Source organism: Amblyomma maculatum, unplaced genomic scaffold (genome assembly GCF_055883805.1).
Source record: "Amblyomma maculatum isolate TAMU_Amacu unplaced genomic scaffold, ASM5588380v1 scaffold_13, whole genome shotgun sequence".
In the NCBI taxonomy this organism is placed as follows: Eukaryota; Metazoa; Arthropoda; class Arachnida; order Ixodida; family Ixodidae; genus Amblyomma; species Amblyomma maculatum.
In genome coordinates, this window is record NW_028146738.1 from 5,137,859 (window position 1) to 5,162,396 (window position 24,538).

General features: G+C 44.5%; 1 long non-coding RNA gene and 1 pseudogene across 3 annotated transcripts; one reads left to right on the forward strand and one right to left on the reverse strand.

Moving 5' to 3' along the window:
• Nucleotides 1–200: 200 nt before the first annotated feature.
• Nucleotides 201–11,593, reverse strand: LOC146172128 (uncharacterized; annotated as a pseudogene).
• A 3,073-nt stretch (nt 11,594–14,666) lies between these two features.
• LOC146172129 (uncharacterized) lies at nt 14,667–24,002 on the forward strand. 3 transcript variants are annotated; one of them, XR_014702601.1, is made up of 5 exons: nt 14,667–14,914; nt 15,002–15,056; nt 15,416–15,507; nt 22,712–22,994; nt 23,766–24,002. It is a non-coding gene; the product is annotated as an uncharacterized LOC146172129 (long non-coding RNA). The 3 variants fall into 3 exon arrangements; XR_014702600.1 differs by having other exon boundaries at nt 14,670–14,914; nt 15,416–15,511; XR_014702602.1 differs by lacking the exon at nt 15,416–15,507 and having other exon boundaries at nt 14,671–14,914.
• The last annotated feature ends 536 nt before the right edge of the window (nt 24,003–24,538 follow it).

A 24,538-nucleotide genomic window follows, 5' to 3' on the forward strand; every position in this document is an offset into this window, starting at 1 on the left:
CACCGCTGCACGGTCACCGTGTTTTCGGAGCGAGGCGTCCTCGTAGAGGACCCTGGGGTTCTCTTTCATTTCCGGGCTATGGCTTTTTCCCACGCGTTGCGCCTCTCGTTGTCCTTACCCAGCGTCATGTTCCGGGGAAATGTTTGGTCTGAATGGTAGTCTTCCAGTCTTCTGGAAGGGCTTCCTTGAGGGGTACTGGTTCAATCTGCCATCCTATCTTGCGTAGGACGGTCGTCCGTGTTCGTATGACTGAGCCGGATTCTTTTATTAGAGAGGTGGGCTTCAGTGAGTTCCTCCACCGTATTGTGGACGCCCATGACTAGCAGTCTTTGCGTGGACGAGTATGTGGGTATGCCCAGTGCTTGCTTTGTTGCTTTACGAAGCATCGTGTTTAGGGTGTCCCTATTTGCCTTCGTCAGCTGGAGATAAGGGGCGGAGTAGATAACCCGCGACACGATGAACGCTCGTATCAGGCGCATGGCATAGTCCTCTTTGAGGTCTCGGTTTCTGTTAGATACCCTCCTAATCATACTGAGTGTCTGTTCGGTTATAGTCTTGATCTTTGTGACGGCGGCGTGTGCTTTCCCGTCGGTCTGAAGTAGTAGGCCGAGGATCCTAATCTGCTGTGTTGGCTTGATGGCCGTTCCGTCGATGTTAACGATCACGTTCAGTGGCAGCTTTTTCTTGGATTTTCCCGATTGGGTCATAAGCAGCTCTGATTTCTGGGGAGCGCAGCTGAGTCTGCACGACTTTACCTACTCGTGCACTGTCGTTGCAGCCTTCTGCAAGGCTTCCTCCATCCAGGCATCAGACCCGGCTCGAGCCGTCCACACCGTGATACCGTCGGCGTAGAAAGCGTGGTCCACGTCTTCGATTTGCTCGAGTAGACTGGGCAGGGTCAAGAAGACCATATTGAAGAGAAGGGGCGACAAGATCGATCCCTGTGGGGTCCCACTATCATAGTAAGCTGAAGTTGTCTACTGTGTCTTAGCAGTCTTCGTCGGAGAATGCTAGAGGGGCGGAACAAGGAATATGCCAAATACACTTTGTGGATTAGTGCGTGTGGAATGAACATTTAGCCATTTTCTTAAAAGAATGGCTTATCCTGCTTTTACGCACAGCAGAATACATAAAGAAACGACGTGGGACAGGTGTAAGCAGAGCCTATTCTAAAGACTGCAATTCAACGTTGAGGGGTAAACGGCAGGTATACTCTTTGGGAACATACAACAAGCATTCCACGCATTTAAGTTTATTGTCCAGGTAAACATGTGAGTATTCCACAATCTAGTTTGCCATCCGTATGCATTCCGAGATGTTTTACAAAAAAAAGAACACAGATAATGGGGTAACACAGGTCGTGAGGTACTTTTGGCGATGTGCAAAAACAACAACAAACAAAAACAGGTGCACTATTCGCGAATTTTTTCTGTAAACTTGTAAATCATACGAGCTGCGCTTCGAATGAGCTAATCACGACGAAGATAGATTTAAACCAATACTTAGTAGCAACCTTTTGTAGCCTTCTAGGCACGCACAATAAATAATCCATATTAGGTGAGATGAGCAGAATGCCATCTACATATTGATTCATGATCTTATCACTTAAGAACGTTATAAACATAAATATTGAATGACATAAACGATGACATACATCCTTCGAGAACACCACAATGAAAATGTCTACAAATACTTTGCAGAAATCCAATTCCCCCATATTGAGATAGCTCAAACCGATGGTTTAACACAAAAAAGTAGCACGAAAGAAATGAACAGACAGTTTTCCACATCGAATAGCGTTATGCACTTTTATAAACGCCCTTTTAATACCAAACAAAATGCTAAATGATACTTTATTTGTATTCAAACGTAAATGTAAGCAATCCATGATCACGCATCAGACCCTTAATCATGCAAACAAAGAAGATTGTACTGCAACCGAAATACTGATACTACAGATAAAATGCGGGTTACTAATATTTGTAATAGACATTTATTTATTTATTCAGTTTACCCCTAAAGGCCCTCCAAAGGAGGGTATTACATAGGGAGGGATACAATTGTAAAAAAACACGATGCAATTAACAACAATTGCAATAAGAACCGTTATATAACATCAAAAGAGGAAAGAAAAACAACACCAAATATTCTACACATTTCCGTCACAGCGAAGTAGCTCTTGGAATTTATTTATGTTAGTTTCTGTAGCGATGTGCGATGGCAAGTTATTCCATTCAATGATAGTGCGAGGTATGAATGAATTTGCATAAGATGATAAATGACACTTGGCGCGTTTAACTTTGAAAGCATGATCAAGTCGTGGAAAAATGACATCAGGTGACTGAAACAAATCACTGCGCAGTAGTGGATGGTGATAAAGCTTATGGAAAAGTGTTAACCGAGCGTGTTTACGACGACATGATAAGTCTTCCAGTTCAGCACGTTGTTTTAATGCTGGGACGCTAGTGAAAGGTGAGTAGTCTGAAAAAATAAAACGCACAGCACGGTTCTGCAAGGATTCGATGTTGGTGATAACTTAGGCTTGATCAGGGTCCCAAATAGCCGCAGCGTATTCAATTTTAGGGCGTATTAGAGTGATATAAGCAAGTTTTTTAACATGGATAGGAGCGTGTTTGAGAGTATGTTTAAGAAGACCAAGTGAACGGTTAGCAGCAGCTAGGGTGAGGTCGATATGGTGATGCCATGTTAGATCAAACTGAAAGTGCACGCCAAGGTATTTGTAAGTGTTTGTTAGTTCAACAGCATTGTCATTGAGCATGTAAGTGGTTGAAATGCGAGCGGTACGACGGCTGAAAGATATAAGTTTAGTTTTAGAAACGTTTAAAGTCATTAACCAGGTTGAGCACCATGAGCTTACTGCGTTCAGATCCGATTGTAGGAATTGGCGGTCACTGTCATTAATAATGTTACGGTAAATTACGCAGTCATCTGTGAAAAGACGAACTCTAGATGTTACAGAGGCAGGTAAATCATTAATATAGATTAGAAAAAGCAAAGGACCAAGCACGCTTCCTTGGGGTACACCAGATGTCACATAAGTCGAAGAAGAGTTAGAATTATAAACTGATCTAGGTATACCCAGTCGAAAAAAACTACAGAAAATGTTCTGATGTTACAACAGAATTTCTGTGTGGTTTTTGACGGGAAACCTGTTGTGACAACAGAAAATTCTGTAGTAACATCAGATATTTCTGTAGTTACAACAGCAAAGTGCTACAGAACTACAGACAACAAAAATATACTACAGAAAAACTACAGAACTACAAAAAAGTACTACAGAACTACAGAAAAATCTGATGGTTACGACAGAACTACAAGATACTTTGTCGTATTTTTGACACAGTTCTGTAGTTTTTTTCGACTGGGTACTGAGATCTAGAAGAAAGAAAGTCCTTAATCCAGGCGAGCACATTAGGGTGGATTTTAAGCTGTGCTAGTTTTAGTAAAAGTCTGTGATGAGGGACCCGATCGAATGCTTTTGAAAAATCCAGAAAAACTGCGTCGACCTGAAAGCCTGCGTTAAGTGATGATTGTAAGTCATTAACAAAGCCAGCTAGTTGAGTGTCACATGAAAAACCCTTGCGAAAACCGTGCTGATATTTGAAAATAATGTTATGATCTTCGAGGTAGTTAATGACTTGACTATGAATGATATGCTCTAGAAGTTTGCAAAAGTTGCTGGTTAACGAGATGGGTCGATAGTTAAGTGGGGAGGAACGATCACCTGATTTGAATATAGGTATTACCTTTGCTACACGCCAGTCATTAGGAATTAGTCCGTTCGATAATGACTGCGAGAATGAACAGGACAAGATAGCGGAGATGCTTCTGGATGTATGTTTTAGTATCTTATTGTTAAAGCCAAGGTGATCCGAGCTACTTGATACAATAGATAGAAGAATAACGGTAGTTAAAACATGACATCCAAATCTGTAACCGCTGCGTCTTTTTTGTTCTTTTAATTTGCGAGTCAGCTTAGCGCTTGTGCTGTACAACGACTGCGATGCGATACATATAGATAGCGAAAACGCCGGTCTGGGTCAGCTGGTTTGGATGCATGGCAGTGGTCATAAGAAGTCAAAAGAGAACCAGTCAGACTACCCAGCGCCGTCGTTGCGGCTGCTGTGCACAAGAAACGTACTGCAAAAAATCAACAAAACAAAAAATACAGGCTTGTTGATAAGCCACAGAGAAGGTTGGGTGTGCAGCGTCGGAGGATAGACTCCTCCCTCCTCTCCCCCTCCCCCGCACGGGCTACCATTCTCAGATGGGAAGGGGACTTGACACATGAACATGCCGTGCTGGCCGTTCCCCGGTTACTCCACGGGCCAGCGCTTGTGTTACTGAAGGGTAGGCAACGCAAGCGTCAAGCTGGGCCGCAAAAAAGCTCCCCCTTCCAACTTGCGCCCCCGCCGCTCTGTAGTCTCGGCGATATGGGGGAGGAAACTCCGCCCCTAGAGGAGAGAAGTAAGAGAGCAAGGAGGGCTTCGAGATGGTCAGCCACGTGGTGTTTGTTTTGAGAACTAAAGAGCCATGATCGGGAATCTTCGCCTCGGTTTTGCAGTCATATTGGGGCAAGAAAACGAGCAAGTAGGAGATAGCAACGTCATTTTCACAACTAAAAAAAAAAGAAAACAAAGCAAATAGCTGCGATAACCTGATATAGGAGGAGCCAGAGCAGCTAAAATAGCTAAGGCACTCTGTTTTCGAAAACATGAAAGAGAAAGAAATATTTTTAAAGAACAATACATTTGTATTGATACTATGGCATTATGATACTGTATTATAATTCGATCAATATATACATTATTTTTATTTATTACTATTTTATTCTCGACGCATTAAATTACCATGCGGACGAGGAGTCGACTCAGCCTTAGCTGGTTTGACTGCTATGTATGAAATGGTGTATAAAAATGCTTTCATCATCATCATCATCAGCCTGACACTGACCACTGCAGGGCGAAGGCCTCTCCCATATTTCTCCAATAAACCCAGTTTATCCAATAAGGGATGCTTTATCCAATAAGGGAGCATCCAATAAGGGATGCTTTATGTTAGCCTTAATGTGATAACAAAATTCCTAATGAGACTCTGTACCCTCCCTCGCATTTTCTAAAAAGCTTCCGAAAGGTTTCTATTTCTGAAGTAGCGGCACTTGCACTTTATCGCAGTGAAAGTTCTTTATGGTGGAACTAAACAGCTGTTACTGGAAAACAAAGGTCGATGAAAGAGACCACGAGAAAGCCACCTTTATCGCACCGAATTACCTGTGCGGATTCAAGATGATGCCATACGGAACTTGCTCTACACCAGCGATATTTCGATGAGTAATTGACATGGCGGGGATAAAACCGCCAATCAGCCTAATATATTGAAACGACGTCGTTGGCTTGGCAATTACTTTAGACGCAAAGTCCGAGGTCAGTACTGGACGCAAATACGTCTTCCGTACTTAGACTAATGCCTGAAAAGCGTCGCTTTGCCTACCAAGGACTTCTGTTCTTCTGCCACAACATTAGCAAACACGATGCGCACCCCGACCTGTAGAAGACTGCAGCTATCGCCGTTCCCGCAAAATAGAGATGAGAAAGCCGTTCGCAGGTTCCTCGGACTTTGTTTCTCTTACAGATTGCTGAAGCTTCTTACGCATCGCCGAGTCCCTGTCGCAGCTAAAAAAAGCAGACGTATACCGTTCAAGTGGGCAGCGCCGCAATCGTAAGCCTTCAAGGAACATCAGCATCGCCTCTGGTCCTTTTTATCTTTGAGAGCACTTCAACAGTCGACCGTTTAAGGTACTAAGGGATCACCATGCGCTCCGGTGGCTCGGTCATCTGTTGTATAGCCCTGCTGGCCACCTTGCTTTATGGAGCATGCGCCTTCACTAATTTGACATCACTCGAGTCTACATCTCGGCACGAGCGCTCCGACAGGATTGATTATAACGAGCCTCAGTCAACGCTCCACCGAACTAAGACGATGACGTTGACTTGTTGAGACCGGCGAGCGTCAGCAGCTTCGCACAACAGGATGTTTTCGTTTAGTTTGGGTTAATGTCCCGAAGTGAATCGGGCTATGAGAGACGCGTTGTGGGGGACTCCAAAAATTTCGACCATCTAGGGTTCTTTAATGTGCACTGACATCGCACAGCGCATGAGTGCCTTGCTTTTCGCATCCATTGAAAAGCGGCCGCCGCGGCCAGGATTCGGTCCCGCATACTTGGGCACAGTAGCCCATCGCCCCTACCACTGCACCCCTACGCAGGCACAACAGGACGTAGTACTCGGATCCTGAGTATCAGCATTTATTCGGTTACCTGGAATCGAAGATTCATTCTTTTCCTACAATGTGCAAGCGTCAGTTGACATATTTTGCATTACACAACGAAGTGCTTGTGATAAACTTCGCAGCCAAAAGAACCGCACATCTGTTGTCTGCGACTAGAAACCTCTCTAGAACAAATTCTCCATGCTCCCCCACGATGAACAGACAGCAAGGCGTTTCGGTGTCTCACACATGTTGCACCAAGTCCAAGAGAAGTAGTACTGGACGTGGTTAACCGCCGATGTTGCACATTACATGAAAACGTGCCGAGAGTATCCGCGACGTAAGACGTCTCAATCGGAACAGCTGGACTCCTTTCCACATACAGCCTTCCACCAATCCCTTTCAATAAAATGAGACGAATATTCTCGGCACCTTCACAAATGCACCGAAGGGAAACAAGTGGATCGTCGTGGCGAACGCCTGCATGACCCACTAAGCCGACACAAAAGCCATGCCTAATGGAGTGCAACAGAATTGGCCATTTTTTCGTCGAATACATCCTGCTGCGGCACGGCGCCCCCAATGTGTTCATAGACACGATGCAGCATTTACGTAGGAACATAAACACGCCATCCTTTGCTACAGCCAGGCAAGTCACAAGAGGACAGCGACTACCTGAGCAAAACGTTCGCAGACACAGCTGTCATTTTTGAGGTTGGTCGACCAACACAGGATATGCCTCTGCTCAACTTGTGGGCTGCTCGTCGACAAGCGGACTTGACTGCAACTAGAGACCCAACTTCTTCGCAAGCACGTACAAGACTGAATAACATTACTGCTATGGCTTGAATTAAGTACGAGCATGATCTCTCACGACGGCAATGGCATCTAGGATGTGAGCAGTTCTCCACACATTCATCGAATGCTTATCTCTGGCGAACTTCCAGCGCCATGGAGCATGGTTGTCGTCGTCTTGATGCAGCGGCTACAGCATGCTTTGCAGCAAACTCGTCTCAAGATGAGATCGCAAGACAAGCCGGCTGCAAGTTTGCCTGCACCAGTTGCAAGAACTTATTTGGGGGCATGCCAGCCCATGTCGATGATCTGCCATCTGCTGCCAACGCCGAGGGAATCGCGAGCCCGTTCTCTATGCTCGTATTGATTGCAGCTATAGACCGTTTGCAAAGAGTAGTTCCACTCTCCCCAACAGATGGCGCCACTAGTACGGCCGTCATTGCTGGCCTTCGGAATGCATCGGCGCGCACTGCGGACTGCTGCTGTGCATCTTGTGTAAGAATGCCGGCTGACATTTAAACACCGCTGCTTGGATGCAGGTGTCATCTGTATTGTCGAAGTATTCTGCATGGAAGTACAGCTAATGAACCTGTTGTTTATTGGCGGAAGAACAGACGATGCTTTCTACATAAGGTGCACATCATGGCTTAGCTAGGCCGCCGTTTTTCTCGGAGGTGTCTAACGAGTTCATGTTCCGTTCTGGAAAAATAAAGCACTTGTGCATTGTGAAGAAAGGCTATACCTCACGCACCAGCTCATTTTAGTACCGGCAGTAGCCACGTGAATGTGAGAACGACCCTGACGTTTGCTGAGGAGTTGTATATTGCGCCATTGATGCCGCGTTATGCTCGAATGGCGTTAAGGATTACCTTGACGTGGCTATTAATGTATATGCATTTATAAGAATTGATTGTGCAGAGAAGGAAAGTCAGTGTGGGTATGGCAGTGAATTTGCTTACTTTAATTAGGTACTGTTCCCAAGATATATGCGGTATCGAATCCCGGCCTCGGCGGCTGCTTTTCGATGGAGCCGAAAACCCAGGCGCCAGTGTGCTGTGCGATATCAGTACACGTTAAAGAACCTCAGGGGGTGGGAATTTCCGCATCCTCCACTCATAGCTTCAGTCGCTTTGGGATGTTAAACAGCACAAGCCAAACCAAACTTTAATTAGACAAGCACTGCTGCAATTGTAATAACTGCTGTTTTTATGAAACTAATGCACGGACCAATGATAAAATTTACCATAATAAGAGTTTTTATATCCCCACTTGCTTGGGCTGCCTATACAGTGGGTTCTGAATTACGATGCAGTTTCCAGTCACTTTCGCCCGAGCGCAGGTGATTGCCGCTGAGCGCCGGATGCGGCCATCAAACAGCGTAATAGTCTTTTGAAGCCAGGACGTTTACAGGAGGTAAAATTATTCAATTGTCGGGGGTTACACGCGCGTCCATAGTGAGCAGTAAATATTGTGCACAGTGTTAAATGGTGAACATTAATAATGCGTCTAAGCCAGCACGGTCTGAACATGCGTTCGCCCTCTGCGCAAGAGAACAAGAAAAAGTTTGAGGGGACAATCAGTTTGTAATCTATTCAGTTTTACAGAAAATGTTTTCCACTGAGAGCGCAAGAGAGGGAATTGGTAAAAAAATTAAAAAATGAGTCGACAGCTGACGGTTTGTCGAAACGTTCTAGCCAATGCAGATAGTTAGGAGGATGCAATAAATGAAGTACATTGTTAAATTGAACATTTTTTAGCACCTACACACACACTAGGAGCATTCACAGGAAGTTTTTCGGCTGTCTACAAGCTCGTTGTCCCCAGCGATAGCGGGTACGCCGCACCGTGCAGCCGAGTACTAGCGCGCCGAAAGCCGTCAAACCAGAAGGCCCGAAGGCCAGCGATGGCGGAAGGGTCACATGATCAAATATGGCAGCGCCCATGCGCTCGCGCTGTAAAGGGTTTATAGATCAAGCTCACCGAAAGACAGCGCACGGCCCGGAGTCCATTACGTACGAAGTTTACAAGACCCTAAGTGGTGATGCACTTCCTCAGCTCTTTGACACCATAAACAAGGTATGGATAGACGGCGATGTACCAGAGCCGGAAATCGGCTATTGTGATCCCTATTCCGAAGCCGGAGAAAACGGCAACAGACGTTAGCAACTTTGGAACTATATCCTTAACGCCACCAATTTGCAAGCTTGCTGATAAAATGCTCGCCTCACGAATCTCGTAATGGCTTGAACATCACGGTTTCCACCATCCGGCCCAAATTGGCTTTGGACCATCCATATGCACAGAAGACGGGTTGGCTGTTTTGGCGTCCTCAGTATTATCATCCACCCGCAGCCACAATGTACGCACCGTCCTCGCCTTGGATATCGAAAAGACTTATGATAATATCAGTCATACTGCCATTTTGGATTCAATTGATGTGCTCCATTTACCACATAGAGTACGCAACATTGTAAAATCTTTCCTTGAAGGTAGACAATTTTCAATACGCCTCATTGGCGATGCCATAGGATCATTTGTCTCTCTTCGCAGCGTACCCCAGGGATCAGTGTTGTCACCAACATTATTTAATATTGCACTTATCGCCTTTGCATGGCGGCTACGTGAAATTTCTGATGTTAAATTCTTAATATATACGCTGATGACATCACGGTGCGGAGCACAAAGAACGACCTACTCACTCAATCTGCTGCCCTGCAATCAGCTTTAGATATTAAGTCTACATATGCATCTTCCATTGGCCTCGAACTTTTCGCCAGTAAAACTACGTTCCCATCAGTCGCCAACTGCTGGGGGCGCCGTAAACTAGCGGCGACACCTATTGGTCTACATCTGTCCGGAACGCCACTTCAGGAAAGTTCAAGAGTAAAAATATTTAGTTTAACGATTTATGAGTGAGGAACTGAACTTCATGACTGTATCCGTCTAAAAAATAGGCATTACAGACACTGGGCCTGATCAAACGCATTGCTCCAAAAACGGGAGGCACTCGCTCAGATATTGCAAGACAGATGGTGCGGGCAGTTGTGCAATCGCGCCTTGTTTATCATGCCCAATTCCAGCATTTGACAAGGGCACAATGGGATCGCCTTGAAGCTATAAACGAGAGGCAATGAGGACCATAGCCTGCCTCCCTGGCATAACGCCAATCGCGGCATTCCAATAAAGCGAGCACCTAAACACAGTATATGAACTAGTGCAGCAACGACGTGATGCAAGCAGGCTTAAGGGCACCCTCTCTCATGCAACGTACGCTCTGGGGGCTTATTCTTCGTCACATTCACTTCTACCACAGGCAATTCCAGTTTTCCTCCTTGGCGTTTTGTAGAGATGAGCGATACAAGCCTCTAGGGTCTAGAACACAGGAAACGGCGTCATCACTTTGCGAGCGAATTATGGAACAAGACGCCCGCTTGACGCAAGGATCCATTATAATGTACGTCGGTGCGAGCATCCACGCCTGCGAAGTGACACCTGTAGTTTACTGGCCTAGCAAGTCTTCACTGAACAAGACATCAACGTTTCAATTACCGCAACCTCCATCTTCTTTTTGCACTGAACTGTTTGCAGTGCAAGAGGCGATTCTCTCTGTGACCGTCATTCCCATGCCTCCCACGGCCCGTATTGTCATACGCACTGACGCTCTCTTGGTAACAAAGCTACTTTGGCGTATTAGGGGTAGCACAGCAATCTGCCAAAACATACGCAGTCTAGCGGCACGCATACTACAGCAAATTCGTGTTGAATGGACTCCGCGTGACCTTTTAAGTGCTCAAAGCCAGGCTGATTCTGCGACCTGCCTTTCACCCTCAATTTCGTCATCGCCGAACCTCATAAAAGTGAAACATGCTACCTTACTTTTAACAAGAAAGGAACACATCCGGCGCCATACACGTGCTCTGATATCTCCGTGTACGGTATGCCTCCCCCGTGGTCTAAACCAAGCAGAGGAGTTGGCGCTACGGAGGATTAGAGTTGGGGTGGTCCTTGAAGTGAATCGACAAGTGGTTGGCGAAGAACGAACCGGCTTTAATAAAGGTTAGTAGTATTTATTACAGTCTGGCTAGCCACGTCACCGCAGCTACTGCCGTTAGCATGTGGCTTGGGCGGTATCTCGGTAGATAAGCACGTGTGAATGCTTCACAACAATTCTCTCCCCTTAAGGAGTGAAGCGGTCAGAGCGTCGGGTGTTCCTTTTTGACCTACGCAGTGTCACTCCATCTCCGCCAGTCACCGGTGCCTCGTTTGTACTGTCCTCAGCTTGTGCGCCTGACGGCGTTTGCATGTCAGCGCCCGCTTGACACTTGCTCTCGCTGCTGCCGTGCGCTTCAGACTGCGGCTCTACCGATAGGCTTGGGCTATCGTCAGCCATTGATGCTTCCGTGGAGGCCTCGGGTTTGACCTCCGCTCTTTCCACACTGGTTCTCCTGGTCTTTAGCTCGTCCAGGTGGCAGCGATGTTGCTCCCCATCTGCGGTCTTTACGCCTGTCATGCGCGAGCCCTCGGTGGACTCTGCCACACCTGGGCCCGCTTGCTCAAACGATCTTAAGACTGTCTTAGCTAAGTCCAGATTTAACTGGAGTCTTAAGGATAGGCCGCTAGCATGACTGCTTAAGAGTGGAGCCAAGACTGGGCTTCAGTCTTGACTTGAATAAGTCGCTTGTAAGATTACGACTCTAGTGCCGTCTTAGTTAAGGCACAATGACGGCAGGTACCTAAGTAGCGAAATAGGGGAAAGCAGGGACGTGCTGGCCCCGTCCCAGCTTTGAGATGTAAACATTGTCATTCTTGCGTTGTGCTAGATCCGTGCCATTGCTTTTCTGCGGCTTAAGATTGTGTCATGAGTTAAAATGACCAACGTGACTGCTGAGGGTGTTCATGGAAGCCACTGTGGTGAACACGGGCCGAGCCGAAGTGAGCAACGAAGATTGCAGTCGGGTGTTTTGCTGTGTGGCCTGTGCGCTCACTAGTACGTTTTTTCCTCTGTCAGCATTCATTCTCCAGCAGCCTATTTCCCTGCAACTGTTGAAATCACTGGTTCTGCGTTTCTGCACCCGGCTGCAAGCGTAGGAAGCATTTGGGCTCCTTGCGCGGCGCAGTAAGGCAGCGAAGCACATCGTGAATCAGTGAGCGTTCAGTGAAAAGAAAAAAAAAATAGAACGTGCGATAAAATCCTCCTTGTGACTAAGTGCGTCTACGGTGAAGGCCGAAGAGCTTCCGCGTCCAACGCGCATGCTGTGATGTATAATTTTATTCGACGTATGTGTGTGCGTCCGTGAGTGTGTGTGTGTGTGCGCGCTTGTGTGCGCGCTGTGCACCGTGTGCATACATCTCGTGGCGAAGTGATGAGTTGTGCGCGTGATCACGCCTGTGTCACGTCTGTGGTCGTCGGTGGCTTTAATGCAATGATGTGCTCTCTACATACCTCCATTTTACTGTCTCCGTACTGTAAACGACCCGTGATCAGCACAAACTTTCGTCCTTGGGTCGTGTTTGTGTTCACAAAGCATTTGGGCTGCGATTGGCGTGAATTGCAGTAACATTCGCGCTGCAATTTACGCACAAATGGCAAGAAAGGTTTTATGAAGTTGGATGTGAGGAAAAAGTAGAAAGAGACACGTACAGACCACGTTTTCACTAGTTGCTGCTATTGCAGCATTTTATTTTATTCCTTTATTTTTGCAATGTGCGCCACAGATGTTCTACCATTTTTTCCCCCGATTTAATACATATATGTTCTTTGTATGAAGATTGGAAAAGACTCAACCTTGCTATCATCTTTGTTTTTCTGGCCGTATTTTTACCTTTTGATATAATTGGAATTGCGGTACGGTGTGTTGCACTGCAGAAAACAGTCTAGTTTGATAGATAACAAGGTGTATATTCATTACCTGTGTTGCTTGATGTTGATTAAAAATAGTAAGCTTGATGGACAGGACGTTCCGTGTGGCACATGTCTTCAAAAATCGGAACAGCTGTCAGACGATTTGGTGGTGCTCCACATTTGTGAGCAGGGCATACACTTGCATACACATAACAGCGCATACACATAAAACATGAGGTGCTTAAGCGACTCTTACTGAGCGGTGTCAATGACAGGATTTATTGCCGCTTGGCTGGAATACCAAGCACTCATGGATCAATTGTAGTCATAACAAGTCATTGTTAGACATTTGGTCATTACAAGTCATTTTAGTCATTTCTAATCAATTGCAATTACAAGTCGTCGGTACACATGTGGGTCATCACAAGTCATAACCTCTAATAATCAATATCACTATCATTTTTCCTTTCACCTGTTCTCATATGACAGACACTTCCCGGTGACGGATCCGCCGCTCACCTACTGAAAATTAACAAACCGACAATGTCTTCATTCAAGCACCCATTTAGTGCTGTCTGTATATCCTCTGCCCATACGTTTTGAGAACATGATTTTTTTTTGTAGGATTTAGCATGTCAACTTTTAAGCAATGTCATAGTCGGGATGTGCACAAGCTTACTGCGCCTTTTTTTTAACATACACTGAGATTGCACAGCGCATGGCCAGCTTTGTGTTTAGTCACCATCTTAACGCAGACACCAAGGCCAGAATAGAAGTAGGATTCTCCAAATCTAACAGTCAACTTCAGTAAACTGGGCCACTGCATTGTGCTCAGATAACATGAGTACCCACAGGCCGCCTGGCTGCAAGCTGTGATGTGGATGATGTAATTTTGGGCCTAGGAACAACACAAAGGCTTGGTAATGAGAAATTATGGAGGCTGAAAACAAGGCAACTAACGAAGGAAACTGTTTATTTTGCAAGAGGAAATTACTGAGAAAAATTAATTTTGAAAAAAAGAAGTCAACATAAGCAACAGGCATGCAAATGCTTGCTGGGCACTGGCCTTATTACACAGTGACCAACTAGCATGAGCCTCTTGCTGCAGGCTGAAAACATTTTGCATGCACTTGCACAATGACATGGGCAAAGATGTTCATAGAATGGCTGAAAAATAAACATGCAGTAGACTGAAGTCAGTGAACACAAAGAGTCTTAATATTAACTGTCAGCATTTCGAAACAAGGACCACTGAATAGGAATGTTTCATGTTTATGAAATTTTATTCTAGAGTATTTAATAAAAATTGCATTGCAATATTCTAAATGTTACACAGGTACCTCTTGAAAGATTCAGTGCACTATGCATCACATTGTGAAATACAAAACAGCAATTTAATATTAGTAATATAATATACTTTATTTTTACTTAAATACAAGGAAAGGGAAGGAGCAGCCGCTAAAAAGCTGCTTCGAAGAGCAGCTTGACGGGGCGGCTGCCCCTGTGTGTGACGGCATTTAACAGCAGAGAAGTCGCGCTTACGCAACGAATAATTAATGAATAGAGAAATAATTAGATTACAAAAAAGCACAAGGTAGATTAGGAAAATTATATAAAAATATTACAGAGACACGCAGCAAGATAGAACACTTAATTTAAAAATATGTATTCATAGAAACATTTTGCGGATTAATTTAATGGGAGGAAGCGAGAAATCTTGATCATTATAAGCAAATTATTGATTTAATATGGTAGGAAGCCAGAAGCGAAGCATCTGCTTGACATAGTTCGTCCGGCATGCTGCAACGTGCAAATGCTCCAGGTTACGGGTGTCGTATGTGTTTATGTTGTCTTGAAGCGCTGATATGAGTGTTAGTGTGTTGTCTTTTTTTTTATGCGTTTTTTATATAATCATAAAAGCCTCTAGGTATACAAAGATGTTACTTTACCCATTTTTAGCTGCTTAAATATTGGTCCTGTATGTTCTAGGTAAGAAGCTTTAGCAATATTTCTTATTGTACGTTTTTGAAGAAGTATTAACTTTGTAATGTTTTCTGCTGTTGTTGCCCGTAATAGCAAGGAGAAGTTCAGAAGTGACGAAAAGAGTGAATTATAAAGCATACTGTTAATGGTAAGTGGAAATACTGGGAAATGTTGGCGTAGAGAACCTATTGTGCGTGGTAGTTTGTTGACTAAATATTCTATGTGATCATCCCATGTCATGTGCTCTGAGAAGTACATGCCTAACGTTTTCACAGAGTGAGCAATTTCTATTTTAGTGCGACTGAGTACTATTGATAAAGCTCGATTGCTTTATTTCTGGAATGGAAGAGAACTGCTTTTGTTTTATTGTCATTGAGTTTTAGACTGTTCGGACACGCCCAGTGTTCAATTTTTTCCAAGTTTATGTTAGCCCGACTGGATAGCTCTATGCCTGGGTGACCAGAGGACAACAGACTTGTATATCAGCGTAAATAATGTGTTTTGCAGATGAATCTATGGAAACAAGATGATTAATGTAGAGAATAAAAAGAAGGGGGCCTAAAAGACTGCCTTGCGGTATTTCTCTGTACACCATATTGGTGGGTATGTCCCCCCCCCCTTTTTTTTCCTGAACTTTCGTTTAAACCCAGCCAAACACCCCATTAAAATTATAGCATCCCATCTACTTTCAAGTAATAGGTTACCCATTGTCAATATGAGCTGCTAGTGCAGATGCAGTTAAAGAATCACAGTGTTCAGATATTAGCAGGGACAAAGAATATACTTTCATTAAAGGTATTTAACGTCCCTAATGAAATCAGGTAAGAAGGAGAGTGCATAAATACGTCAACAACCATTTATTGGTATTGGGTGTTGTGACCGTGACCTACTTTGCCTGCTGTAATCATTAAAGGTATTGACAGCACTGAAAACCTCATGCCTGGAGGCTTTGTTGGAGGCTTTCACTTGATAGCAAAATCAAAGATTAAGATGCTAGACAAGTGACGATACTGCACTTATAGAGCTGACGTGACGAACAGCATGTAATTTTGTTCTGCCGTACAACAATCGAGCTATTTTTCTGCCAAAATATTTTAAATTTCTGTAAGCAGGAATGTGTTGGAACAAAATGCTTTCAAATTTGGCATATTGCAATCATTACATTCAATTGTTGGCCTTTTTTGATTCACACAAATATTTCAATGATGACCATTTGGAAGTGAAGTGCGGCATAGCACAACCGCAAGGAAATGTGTACAAACAATTAATATATCGTGATACAGAATCTTAGCAAAATAGCCTGTTGTGCACATTGTTTCCATGCACTCAGCCTGCTCAATAACCTAAAGAAAAACTAAGCAATTTAAAAAGATCGTGAGCCTTAAAGGGTTGAATGTTGAAGGATTGTAGTTTGTCATGTAAAATATTTTGATGCTACTATCTGAAAAAGCCTGAGCCAACGGCAAATAAAGATGAGACGGTTTTCAGCGTTCTGTATGGCACAGGCCGAGCGGGAGTACATGAAGTCATGGGTAGTACCAGCACCTTGTATAAAAACAATTGCATTAATATAAAAAATGCAACCGAAAAGCAAAGCCCCCGATGCAACGTACGGTAGCACCTTATGAAGCACCATTTTGTGAGGGCGATGATAGTGGAAATGAAATATGTTACTTTATGTATTGTGATTGAAAGCTTTTCTTCACTTCTGTGGTGTGAGGACAACTCATACTTTTGATCATCGATTCCTTCATCAGAATGAATACCCACGTAAAACTTGGCAACTTTTATGTCCAACCTGTATAGCAATTAATTGTTCATTATTATGTAATTGTAATAGTGATTTAGCTACCCTGCTATACTGGTTGTCTTGATGTTATCATAGAGGGGTTCTTGCATAGCTCCCACTCTCACACTGTGTTCACATTCCATTAGGTAATTTTCCTGTGTCTCCCCTATGAGGGAGAGTTCAGTTCAGTTCAATCGTGGCCGACTCTTCGTGACACTATGGACCATATCGCGCCACGCTTTCCAGTCTCTCACTATCTTCCTAACATCACATAACTTCATCTGCAGCGCCTCGAGGATGCCATCTAACCATCGCGTTCGCTGCCTACCTCTTCTCCGGTGACCCTCAACCTTTCCCAACATCAAATCTTTCTCCAGCGACTCGTCTCTTCTCATCAGATGACTAAAGTAGCCGAGCTTTAACTTTAGAATTTGACCCTGCAATGAGCAGTCAGGGTTTATGGTCGACAATATCGACTGATTTGATCTTCTGGCTGTGACTGGTCATAGGGTTTTCTTGGCAGGAGATACTGGAGTGGGTTGCCATAACCTTCTCCAGTGAATCACATTTTGTCAGAACTCTCTGCCGTGACCTGTCTATCTTGGGTGGCCCTACACAGCAGAGCTCACGACTTCATCGAGTTTCGCAAGCCCCACCGACACGACAAGGGAGTGATCCATGAAGGAGATGAGGGAGAGTACCACATGCCAAAAGTGTCAAATACTGCCTATGTGTTGTGCGAAGTCAGTGCATGCTAAAGAACCCCAGGTGGTCGAAATTTCTGGAGGCCTTCACTATGCCGTTCATAGTTTGAGTCACTGTGGGGCACAAAACCCCACGAAGCAAACCAATCTTGTGTGTGCCGTTACAAGCCCATTTTGCTACACTTTCTTGGCCAACACTGACATTCATTTTTATTTATATATTTATTTACAACACTGTAAGTCTTACGGGATGTTACAGGGTTGGAAATAAAGAGAAAACACAGAAGAAAGGCACGAACATTACTACAAGAAATACAATTCTAGTTTTTACTCGAAAGCCTCAGCTGAGCTAGTGTTATAAAAAATGTTGGGGTTCAGGTTGGTAAACTCAACAATGGTTTTCGGAAGGAACGAGTGCTTAAACACGCCAATTCTAGGTGTGTGCAGGATGATGGCAAATGAGGGATTAGTAAGGGCTGATAATCTTCCTGGGGTTTGGATATACAAAGTAGAGTCTAAGTTAAGCTTATTTTCACGGAGCATATAAAGAAACTTGAGGCGCGCTATTTTTTCTACATGTGGCTAGTTCAGGTAGTCAAGCTTGGATGCGTAGAGCAGTCACTGACTGTGTTTTTTGGTAAGCGGAAATTGTAGATCTCAAGGCTAATCGTTGCACCCTCTCGAGTTTATTGATCTGATACTGGCAATGTGGGTCCCATATAATACTTGCATACTCTAACTTAGGTCGGGCCATACTTTTAAATGCTTGAAGTTTAACATCAGGTGTTGAGTGTTCCAGCTTACGTTTTAAGAAGCCAAGGTTTCGTTGAGCTGAACCAAATATCTGATCAATGTGTACGTCCCAATTTAAAGTTTCAGTAATTGCGACGTCTAAGTATATTAATTTGTTGTTAATAGTATAGGTAAACAGTAGGGGAGATTTCTTGCTGGTTATGGCAACAGATTTCATTGGGTTGATTGGCATATCCCATTTCATACAACAATCATACTTTGTTCAGACTAATTTCGCCGGCTAGTTCGACAAATTGTTTCCTGTCGGAAAGGTAAGCGCTACCCAGTTAATAATCTGCAAATCAATGCCATATGCATGCATTTCTTTAAGCAGTTTATTATGACACACTTTTTCAAATGCTTTACATAGGTCTAATGCAACAACATCTATCTGTTTCTTTGCTGCGAAGGTACAAACAGATTCAATAAGTTGAGTTACTGTTGATAAGCGACGTTGAAAACCATGTTGCCTGGGGTAAAACAGATTGTTATTTTTGAGAAAGTCCAATAAATGTTTAGCTAAAACAGGATCGAGTAGTTTGCAGGAAGTAGATATAATAGATATAAAAAGATAATTTCACCCGATTTATGAACAGGAGTAACCCTCGCAAGCAGCCAATCACTCAGAACAGAACATTCACGCAGAGATACAGTAAAAACCTTCACCAAGAACTCCGAGACCCATTCGCAATAATGCCCGAGGAATTCATTAGGTATCATATCGGGACCTGACGGCTTTTTCGGGTCCATCTTTAGTAATGAAGACAACACTGCTTCTTTAGAGATAACAATGTTTTGATCCTTATTAAAATCAGTGTTGGCCTTATACATTGCTACCGTTGTACTATCGGCAAGCCTTGGGACAAAGACAGAGCTGAAGAAACTGTTAAACGCGTTAGCAATTATGGATGGAATAATGCAGATATTTCCATCCACCTCGACACCATTCAAATCAGGTTTAGAGCCGGATAGGCAATGCCAAAACTTATGAGAACTTTGCAAATATGCTTGTAATGTGGTAGAAAAATACAATCTTTTAGCTTTCTGTAGCTCTTCTCGCACCGGCATACTAAACTTAACAATAAGAACCATGTCTATTAAAATTTTTTGCCGTGCACGCCGTAGTTTTTGTTTTAAGTGAATTATGTTACGTGTTATCCATGGACTGGGTCTTTCTACTCGTCGGATTTTAGTGGGTGTAAGTTGAACCATACAGTCATGAACAATAGATTTAAATATGTCCATAAAGTGCCTACATCTCTAGTATTGGGGATTCGGTCGAGTGTAAACTCTAAATTGTCAAGTATTGCGGTATCGTCAGCATGATTAAAGTTATAAGCAGTTACCCTTTTGTTGCGTGTAATGTTGTTATCCAACCAAATGCTCGCCACAACTGTGATCAGACATTCCGTCCTCTATAGTTACGTCGTACTAGAAAATACCGCCTGGTAGAAGTAAGTCCAGTATTCCGCTGCTCTGCCCTTGCACTCGAGTTGCTGGATTAGAACCACCTGATAAGACCGTGCTTAGCCATTATTTCTAACATGTAATCGGCATACAATTTTTCTACTGTTCCCGGGATTCAAAATTCCCAGCCTACACCTGGCAGGTTGAAGTCACCCAACAGTACTATTCTGCTACGCTTATTGGCAATATAATCATCCGTCTTCTGAAAAAGTTCAATAGAGCTACCAGGGGGCCTGTACAATACGCCAACTATCAATGCGGTATTCTTAACAAATAATGTGCACCATACACTGTCATGGTCATCTATGGGATGAAGATGTTTGTAGGTTACACTTTTCTTAATTAACAAGGCGACGCCACCACCTCTTGTTTTTGGGTGTTTTCTGAGAACATGATAGTAGGGTGGAAAAAAACATCGTCTTGTACGTCGTCGTGCAACCAAGTTTCTGTGCCAGCAATTAAGTGCGGTTCATGCAACACTGACAAAAATTCGAGTAGTTCAGGCTTATTAACAATACCGCGGGCATTAACATTTAGCAGACTGAGTTCCTTATTGAATATTTGTCAGTGGTCTTTATCGGATGAGCTGCCGCGAGTGCTGCTCAGCTTAACACGACTGTTATTTTCCATGTTCCAGGTATAGGGTACACCATTTACTGTCAGTTTGTCACGGATAAGTTTAACTTTTGCGCTTGCGTCTTTATCGTCTTTTGCTGATTGCCACAGTAGCTTTCACAGTAACATAATACATAAATAAATAATACATAAAGGACAAGCCATGGTTCAGAGCTGGATTTTGTTGCAGCACAATTTTATCGTGGTAATGCAGCCTGAGAAAAAGGTCTTCAAGACAGAGGACAGAATATTCAAGGGAGTTGGAAACCTCTCTCACACTCTTGGCAAACACATAACGTACCTGCTGGCAGCAACAGGTAGTATCAGTATTCAAAACACATTGCTCACATTGGATACAGGAGTATGAGTATGTGAACTCTGCGGGATAATGAAAGGGTTCCAAAAGTTGCAAATGCAGTAATACATTTTAAACAGTGTATTGATACTTTGCTATAAATGAATGCAATTGCCTTTTTAATTGCATAAACACTTTGCAAACATCTGCATTCTTGTGAATCACACTTTAAAAGCAGGCCGGTCAGGACTCCACCAATTGTCTCCACAAAAGTGAGTGCTTAAATATGCTGGAGCCTGATACAGCAAACTTTAAGGTTTGCTAGATATGTTAGAAGTCCAACATTGGCAGCTGCAGCTTCACATGTGTTGACACTGAATGTTTCGGCACCACACAAAGCTGACAAGGCTGACACCAACAGCACAGGTGCAACGGGTCTCACTTCTCTAGCGGCACTGTAAACATCCAAGTTGCACACACTGAACACATGGTGCTGACACCAAGCACACATGAGCAATCAAAACAATCTGCAGCTAGTCTCACTTCTGGTGACGCTGTGAACGTCCCGGCTCCACACAATAAGCACACAGTGTTGACACCAAAAGCAGTGGGACGTATAACATCCAACCATAGATGGGCTACTTGCGAGCTGCTACCTGAGATGGCAGAACAAGCGCTGTTTGAACAGCGCAAAATCACTGAAGCACTAATGCGAAGACGATCAGTTGGTTTGTGCACGCTCTCAGATGCAGCCCAGCACTAGGATCTCGAAGAGAGTGCAATGGATGGCGCCCACGACGCGTTGGAGGCCTCCCAAAGCTTTGATGTATTCACGCCAGGCCCATCCTCCGGAGAATGACAGCTGGAAACAAGACGTACGTGTTTCACTTGTGACACACGTTTCAATTGCTCTTGATATGGAACCTACATGTAGCGGTACGAACGCATGTTTGGGCTGCACGCCCCATTTTACACACTGAGCTGAAAGAAACAGGCGATTAGCAAGCGAGACTCATGCGAGGTTTGAAACCGGCAGCTCGTGCCGCGTTTAGACGTAGTCACACCATTAAAGGCGCCCGTGGGATATACGGTGCCAGTACACACAACAGGGAAAACGAAAAAAATATGTGCGTCGCAACAACTACGACGACAAATACGGCAACCAAGAAATGGCTTCGGAAACACACCATCAATTATTCTGCATCGCCCGGTATCATAGCACAAACAAAACTGTGATGAAGAGCATTACTACGTTCCGCGTACTATCATTATTATTTTTTTTACTGCATTCACCGTTTAATACACGAGAGAGGTATCATAGCAAAGCACCCGCGCAAAAGAATGGCGAAAATGTTCAAGCTCACCTCAAGCCGACGAAGCCAGCGCGACTCGCAAGGCAGTCCAAAGAGCAACGGAAGAACGTTCGACACAAGTTCCCAGTCACTAAACAACTACGAGAGGACGCATTTCACCTCTGCATCAACACGAAGGGGCACAGAAAACTTAGTTGCACGTTTTCCATGCTCGATGGGGTCTATCATGTGCATCCAGCCGTAGCAGCCGCACTGCAGCCATTTTGAATCTTAATAAAGTTTGCAGTTAAGACGGCCTGAACGCTGTCTTTAGGCTCCGTCTTAACCGCAGTCTTAAACGCGCACTGAACGTTTTGTGCAAGCGACTTAAGTAAGCCCTAGGGAAATCTAAGCTAAGAACGCTGGCCATAGAGACATCCAGAGCCAACCGAGATAGACTTGATGCCTTCACAAAGACCATGAACGAGCTGGGCAGTCACGACGTTTGCCGCAATATTTCACCGAGAGGTGGCAACGCCATACACGTAGCGGCTTGGCTTGACGCTCATATACGCGTTTTTGTTTTTGTTTTAACCCCTTTCCTTTCTTGCGTTGTTTTGTCAAATAAGGATGTGCGCGCCGTTTCTCGGCAGCTTTACAAAATAATCGAAACTGCATTAAATCCCGTCGTCATGTTTTGGGAGGCCGTAAAACTAAACAGATGGTCACTCGTTGTGTGTTGATCGGCGTTATGGTGGCTAGATCATATCGGCGTGGTGTGCGTTCGCTCACGTTTTCTCGTTCGTCGAATGCCTGCGGAGCGTCAGTATCGCGTGCTGCCCGTTGCAGATCTCCACTTGTGAACGTGCTTTCAAGGACAGGAAATATCCCTGCGAGTAGGAATTTCAGCTGCGATCTCGCTTCGGCAGGATCAGCATCCGTTAACAGAGCCCGACTCATCGCAGTCAGGCGTTAACTTCATACTGCCTGGTGCTTCTGGCGTTGAAGTTTTTGCTACCGGCGGCTTTCTCATAAAGGCTGGTGAATCGGTCGGCGTGGACGAGTCGACGGCAAGCCGGGCAGTAAGAAGAGTCATTGTCGCACTGAAACGGAACGCCGCAGCCTGGACACGGTAAGAGCCGCCGTTGTCATTTCACCCATTTTGCCTAATTGTGATGTTTCTTGACCAGTAGAGTCAAGGCAGGAAGAAATGGAAGAAAGTGTTTTAAATCGTATACCTTTATTTAGCGGTCGTTGTGATGTACAGGGCCCATAGCGGACGTTAGCGACAGCAAAGCAACATTTTCAGGAACGTTTATTGTTTTCACTTATTACGGTCATAAGCGTTTATTGCCTTGATCGAGCACAACGGTTTACTAAGTCAGGTTTATAGTACCGATTGCGCACCTCGACGGGGTTTCCATCATACAGGATCTACGACAAGTTTTTTTTTTTTTGAAGGCTTGCTATGGTGGCATAGAATGAGGTTGTCTTTTACCTTAAAGGAAATCATGCAGTCTATTTTCTTCAAGGAATCAGAGCAAGCTCCGGCTCTTAATTTGTCCATTTGCCACAAGTGTAAATGTTTCTCCTTTCTAGCCGATAGTCGATCCAACTTCTTGTAGTCGTCTTATTCTTGACTGCTGCATTCCTGGGCATGTCCATAAAATGTGGCGAAGATCCATCTCGGCAGCTGGCCTTGGACACTTAGGGCATGTGCTCTGCACTGCATCCTCTTCAGAGCCCCATCGGCACGTCGCCGATCGAGTAGGGGACGACAAGTCTTGCTGCGCTATAGCATCAGCGTGGAATTTAATCTCGGTTTTGTGCCGCCACATGATTGCCTGCAACTGTAAGCGATGAATATGCACACCAGAAGTGATACAGGCTTCCTGCTTTACAGCTGGCCATCCCAGGATGAGCTGCCGGGCTGCATGGGCGACTTCTGGGCTTCTGGAGGTTTCCCCTGCATCATGAGCGCCATCGATGCCACTCATGTCAAGATCCAGGCCCATGAGCTGTATGAGGAAGCGTACATATAAATAGGCATTTCTACCACTCCATCTTCGTGCAGCTTGTCGTAGCAGCAAGTGCCAGATCCTCGATGTGGTCGCAAAGTGGCCCGGTGGCACATATAACGCACGAGGGCTCACACACAGCACCCTCGCTCAGCTCTTCAAATCGGGCACTTACGCCGGCATCCTGCTGCAGTGGCTATCCATGCAGACTTTGGCTCCAGAATGTTGACATGTGCGGCGAAAAACTATACAGCGCAGCTCACGGCACCACTAGAGCAGTGATTGAAAGGTAGGTGCGCAGCACATTCTAAATATTGGATTGCATGGTATCCCGGGCATTGACCGGTTGTGGATGCCCGTGTTGTTCGAACAGCTTTGTACAGTTGCATGCGCTGTTGAGCGAACAATGTATGCTGAAAGAAATTGACTTTGATGTCGCATTTGTTTACTAGTGAAAAAACACTGCAGTCAAATAACTTTGGCCAAGCCTGTCGGGGGCGGGGGGGGGGGGGGGGAACTTTTCAGCAAACACATTATGGTTGGGTGTCAGTCAGGTTATATTTGTTGAATGACACATATCAATATTTACTTAGCAATTAGATTTGTTCGAAAATCATAACATTATTTTGTCATTTGAGCATGATATATATTTCCTTAA